The sequence below is a fragment of the Wyeomyia smithii genome, chromosome 2 (assembly GCF_029784165.1).
Source record: "Wyeomyia smithii strain HCP4-BCI-WySm-NY-G18 chromosome 2, ASM2978416v1, whole genome shotgun sequence".
Lineage (NCBI taxonomy): Eukaryota > Metazoa > Arthropoda > Insecta > Diptera > Culicidae > Wyeomyia > Wyeomyia smithii.
In genome coordinates, this window is record NC_073695.1 from 252,897,921 (window position 1) to 252,903,920 (window position 6,000).

Sequence of the window (6,000 nt, forward strand, 5' to 3'; positions counted from 1 at the left end):
AAATCATCACGCACGGTTCTGTTTGCAATTTTGGTCATAATCCACAAGTTTTGTGACATCTGAATCACCCAGAAAAATCCACTGAATGACACCCGAAAAACAAACAATAATTCATTTACAAATAGGTCAACTTACGAGGGTCGTTCATCGTTTCCGAACAGGGTGCCCAATTGGCGTAACTTTCGGTAGTCTGCTTTCTAGCCGCAGGTCAACCGCACGGCCGCCGCTATCAGTCTACGGTGCGCTGGCTGGCTGGCTGTTGCTGCTGCTGCTGCTGATGTTGCCACCGTTCCGCCAGAGGTGATACGCAGCCTGCGGTGCCCGGAGCCCGTGCCAAGAAAATTTGAATTTGACCTGCTTTCCGGTTTGGCACTGTTCGCACGAAAACACTCGCCAGTAGCAATTCTGTTGCCCAACTTCCGTCCGAGTAGGGAGGGAAAAAGCGCATGTAAGAAAATCGTTGTCACGTTTTCACGTTCTTTGGACCTGTCGCAAATGTGAATTTCTGCTGGACTGAAAACAAGTCCTACCGTATATGCTTCTGCTTGTCGAACAACGCTGACAGTGCTTTTATCTTAGATTTATCCGCTGTACTCCTTTTGCCCTACTTTCGAAGCAAGAGATGTCCAAGCCCATATCCTTGCATTGCTGGTTGTTATTGTCGCTTCCCGCTGCCGAAAATCATTTTTTCTGATGGTAACCGATGTGAATAACCTTGAATGAAATTTATTGATTTTCCTTCTTCACTTCGATTTGTCCCGCACGTTCAAACTAGCGCGTTCGTACACAGGAAGGACACGAAGGCGATCTTTTTGTTTCCGGAATCCACCTCACTCTCTCGCACTCGCTCACATCCGTACACTGTTGACTGCCTCTCTCTTTCTCTCCAATGGCTGGTGCCACTCTCCCCGTGCACTAGTTTCACACGTAGGTTTGTCACAGTAACAGAACTATTAATAAATACTTTACTTTAAATCTGCCGAATGGGACTGGACAGTCCATCATTGTCAAAACCCCCTTATTTATTTTTTCATTATTTGTCACCAGGAAGCATTGATGGGTGACTCATGTTCGACACGGATGCACACGCGAAACCACACATAACACGGTCAAATTTTCCTGGCAAATTCTCGTTCGGAACGGAACAACCTTCCAGCAATTCTCATACAGTGCAACGATTGAAAGTCACGACACTACTAAATCCTCTCTCCGAGCCAGGATTGTGCGGATGCTCCAGTTTCTGGCATCCGTCGTATGCACTCGAAGTCCCGTTGGTTGCTCGCTCGCTCGGATGCATGAATTTTTGGCCAGCAGTCGTTTTCGGAAGTTTCTCAGCCCGTAGCACGCAGTCAAAACAAAGAGCGCACACTTCCGTTCGAATTTTTGCTCACTCTCCCAACCCATTCAACGTGTTTTGACTACTTTTTGCCAAAAGGGATTCTTGTAACGCACGTCCTTTTGGAACCGTTCAGTAGGATTCTCGCGAGCGCGAGCGAAATAAAATTGGGTGAGGAGAGAGAGAAGAGATTGAACGGGATGTTTTTATGCTTTTGCTATCATCCTGTTTTCCGTCTAGAATTTTATAGCATGCTGGATATGCTTTGGTTATGCTTCATCCCCTCCAGTTTTCCGAGCGGCTTATGCATCCGAATCATTTCGATAGCTGGCAGAAGGAAGTTTGTCGCATGAACTTGGTAGAATTTGTTGCAGGACCTCGTGATATATTTCTGAATTGAAGGTTGCAAATAGGGTAACGTTAGTAACACCTGGTAGATGATTCTGAATTATTTTGATTGAGTTGAATTCATTTGATTGAATGATATTTTTTATTGAATGGTTGAAAACGTCAAAATAACCGCGCTGTTGGAATCCAAACAAATTATTTAAAGTGGATTAATTGAATGATAGAGAATCGTTTGACCTGCCATACATTTATTTTGAAAGGTCAAATCTAATTTTTTTTCTCCATTAGATCATAATCAGCTTATATTTTTCATGTGAACAGTTGATTTCACTGCAACATTTTCGAATCATACGAATTGCAATATAGCGATTTGCTTTCAACGGATTGCAACATGAATCAGTGCATGTTTTTATCACAGAGCAACCGCAGCTGATAGACGAAAGCTCGTTCTACATAGAGTCTACAATGAAGTTCCTGAAAAAGCACGAGAAATTAATGCAGACTGTAAGGTCACACTCCTGAACACTTCCCAGACGCTTCACACATCCCAGATGCTAAGAAGGATTTCTGGAAACAGTTTCCAGAAAAAAAACTTCACTTTATCTTTCGTTTTTCTTCGAAAATGGACATTATTTTTAATCAGTTCTTATGTCTCTAGCTTGTTTTTAATTGAACTTTGTAAACAGGAACTGTGGTTTAATTTATTCATATCAATGATATTCTGATGTGAACATCTTCCTTTTAACTGATAACAAATGTAAAATGTTGTTTTTTAAGTCAATTGAATATATATTTAGGATGGGACTCGTATGCCCTTATTTTCAATATGGGACAGCAAGGTTTGGTATTTTTCCAGTAATTTTCAGAACAAACTTTAAAATTTCATCAAGCCATATGAAAATATGAACAAAATTAGATACATTGACAGCATAAACTTAAATTTGCCTAAAAGTCATATGGGACTCTTATGCTATTATGGGCAGTATAGTGAATCAAATTTTACATTTCTCTAAGAATATTTAAATGTAAGTAAAACGAAGATAAATTTATAGTAAATCATCATCTTTCCAATTTTAAATGTATTGAACTACGCCGTACAGATTTCAAACGGTAATTACTGTATAACCACACGATGGATTACAATAATTAATATGCTTTTGGATAGATAAAATGATGGTTAATTTTGTGAACTATGAGTTATCATAATCATAATACCTTTGCTTAGCAGCAAAAATTGTTGAAACAATGAAAAACTGACGTGCAAGTGTGCCTAGCACAGACACCATGAATAGACATCAACCGTCTGCAATGATATGAAGAATATCGTAGTACAAAAAAAAACGAAAGAAAATTCCTCGACCCAACAGTACAACTAATGTTGGCTTTCATGAGCCTAGATCATTTTGAGGTTTCGAAGGTAAAGTATTTTAAAAATGTTTTTAATAACCCCTATTGGTAGACAGTTTAATGATGTGCGGTGAGAATAATATTGTAATTGATGTTGTGAAGGAAAATATACCGATGCAGGCAACATCAAACTTGTTAAAACACTTACAGCACTGTGGTCGGAGCCAAATGCAGCTCTATCTTCTAATTTAACATGCACTCGGTACTTGACGATCGTCTCCGGATCGGCACGCAACGAATAAAGAACAGCACTACACAGCAAATATTTATTATTTTGGGCATTTTTGTAACCATTGATTCATCCATTCATCCATCCATCCATCCATCCATCCATCCATCCATCCATCCATCCATCCATCCATCCATCCATCCATCCATCCATCCTTCCATCCTTCCATCCATCCATCCATCCATCCATCCATCCATCCATCCATCCATCCATCCATCCATCCATCCATCCATCCATCCATCCATCCATCCATCCATCCATCCATCCATCCATCCATCCATCCATCCATCCATCCATCCATCCATCCATCCATCCATCCATCCATCCATCCATCCATCCATCCATCCATCCATCCATCCATCCATCCATCCATCCATCCATCCATCCATCCATCCATCCATCCATCCATCCATCCATCCATCCATCCATCCATCCATCCATCCATCCATCCATCCATCCATCCATCCATCCATCCATCCATCCATCCATCCATCCATCCATCCATCCATCCATCCATCCATCCATCCATCCATCCATCCATCCATCCATCCATCCATCCATCCATCCATCCATCCATCCATCCATCCATCCATCCATCCATCCATCCATCCATCCATCCATCCATCCATCCATCCATCCATCCATCCATCCATCCATCCATCCATCCATCCATCCATCCATCCATCCATCCATCCATCCATCCATCCATCCATCCATCCATCCATCCATCCATCCATCCATCAAGATATATCCAAGATAGTAAGAAGTGAATATGAAAGGAGTAAGAAAGGAATAATAAGAAAGTAAGAAGAGAGTAAAAAGAAAGCAAGAAAAGAGTAGGAAGAAAGTAAGAAGAGAGTAAGAAGAGAGTATGTCGAGAGTATGAAGAGAGTAAAAGGAGATTAAGAAAAGAACAAGAAGAGAGTCAGAAGAGTGTAAGAAGAGACTGAGCAAAGAATAAGAAGAGAGCAAGAAGAGAGTAAGAAGATAGTGAGAAGAGACTAAGAAGATAATGAGAAGATAGTAAGTAGAAAGTAAGAAGAGAGTAGGAAAGAATAAGAAAAGATAAAGGAGAAAGTAGAAAGAGATTAAAAAGAAAGCAAAGTAAAAGAAGAAAAGAGTAAGAAGAGAATAAGAAGGCAGACAGAAGAGAGGAAGAAGCGAGTAAGAAGAGAGTAAAAAGAGAGTTAGAAGACAGTAAGAAGAGAGTAAGAGGAAAAAAAGAAAACAGTAAATAGGGGGTTAAAAGAAAAGAAGAGAGGAAGAAGATAGTAAGTAGAGCGTAAGAAAAGAGAAAGAAAGGAGTTAGAAAAAAGTGAGAAGAGAGAAGGAAGAGAAAAAAAAAGTAAGAAGACAGTAACAAAACAATAACAAGACAGTTAGAAGACAAAAAGAAAAGAGTAAGAAAACAGTAGGAAGAGAGTAAGAAGAGAGTAAGAAGAAAGTGAGAAGAGAGTAAAAAGAGAGTAATAAGAGAACAGGAAAAGAGTAAGAAGGGCGTACGAAGAAAGTAAGAAGAGAGTAAGAAGACAGTAAGACAATAAGAAAACGTAAAAGTAAATAGTGCAAAAAGTAGAAGGAGAGAAAAAGCAATAGAAATAAAAAATTGCAAAAATATTTAAACCATTGTATAAAATTTAGAAAGTTTAGTTGAATGAAAATGGATAGTGAAAAAAATCTGAATAGTTAATATGATGTAAAAGAATAAGAAGATTTTAAAACAAATAATAATAGAGTAAAAAAAACAAGAAGCTTTCATAAATGACGTAGCATTTGAGCGAAGGTGGGTTTACAGTTTTGTGACGAAATGTGACGAGGGGGTCAAGCTAAGCTACGTAGCATAAATGTAAATAAAAATAAAATTGATTTGTTCTAATTGTTCTTTTTTATCACTGCTTTACCTGTTTAGAGTCATATTTAATTCTTTATGTTCATTTATGATACAGTGCATGATTAAAATATTGTTTCCTCAAATTAAAAAATTGAACTTCATGAAAAAAAAAATTTTGAAGACTATTTTTCGAAGCGTTCAAACACTTTAAAACCGGTAGAGTCTTCTGTTCGCCAAACCCTTCAAAACAGCAAGAGAACGATTTTTACTATGATCGAAGCAAAAATATTTTCGGATGGGACTTTTTGCAATAAATTTCTGAAGAGAAAACGTTACTCTGATTAAATACGACTTTTACATCAAACCCTGTACCAAAACTGCGAACAATACTTGTAACTCAAAGAACATCCAGCCGACATTTCATTTCACCACCCAGCAGGCAAAAAGATTTAAATCAACAGTCGACAACAGCTGGTCCGGTCCTCGGCAACATTAACCTTTCGTTTATTTATTGCTGAACAAAAACGGGTTCCTCATCAATGCCCGGGGTCTACGAATATCCCCAGTTTTCTTCCGCAACGCAACGCAACGGAGTGGGAGAATATTTCAGGACTGTAACAAAGGAGCGCAAACCAGCTGCGACCAGAAGCGGCGCCGCCATCACTAGCATCGTTTTCCCCTTGTAGGGTGGGAGGGTCATTCTCTGAATGAAAATTCAACGGTTTCTCTATCATTGATGGTTTAGGGCAGTAGTGATGAATGTATTATGTGTGGTAGCTATTTAGTAACGAAATAAAAGGTGTGCAGGGTTTTGTCTAATTGTATGACTCAAACTTCCAATTATAAAAC

At 39.0% G+C, this 6,000-nt stretch overlaps 1 protein-coding gene across 1 annotated transcript in view; it reads right to left on the reverse strand.

The window, feature by feature from the left end:
• The window catches only part of LOC129722463 (MOXD1 homolog 2-like), a 247,973-nt gene extending 246,739 nt beyond the window's left edge, over positions 1-1,234 (reverse strand). The window contains exon 1 of the mRNA XM_055675912.1: positions 136-1,234. The gene's annotated coding sequence lies outside the window, so the exon portion shown is untranslated. The remainder of the gene's footprint in view (positions 1-135) is intronic.
• Positions 1,235-6,000: the final 4,766 nt, after the last annotated feature.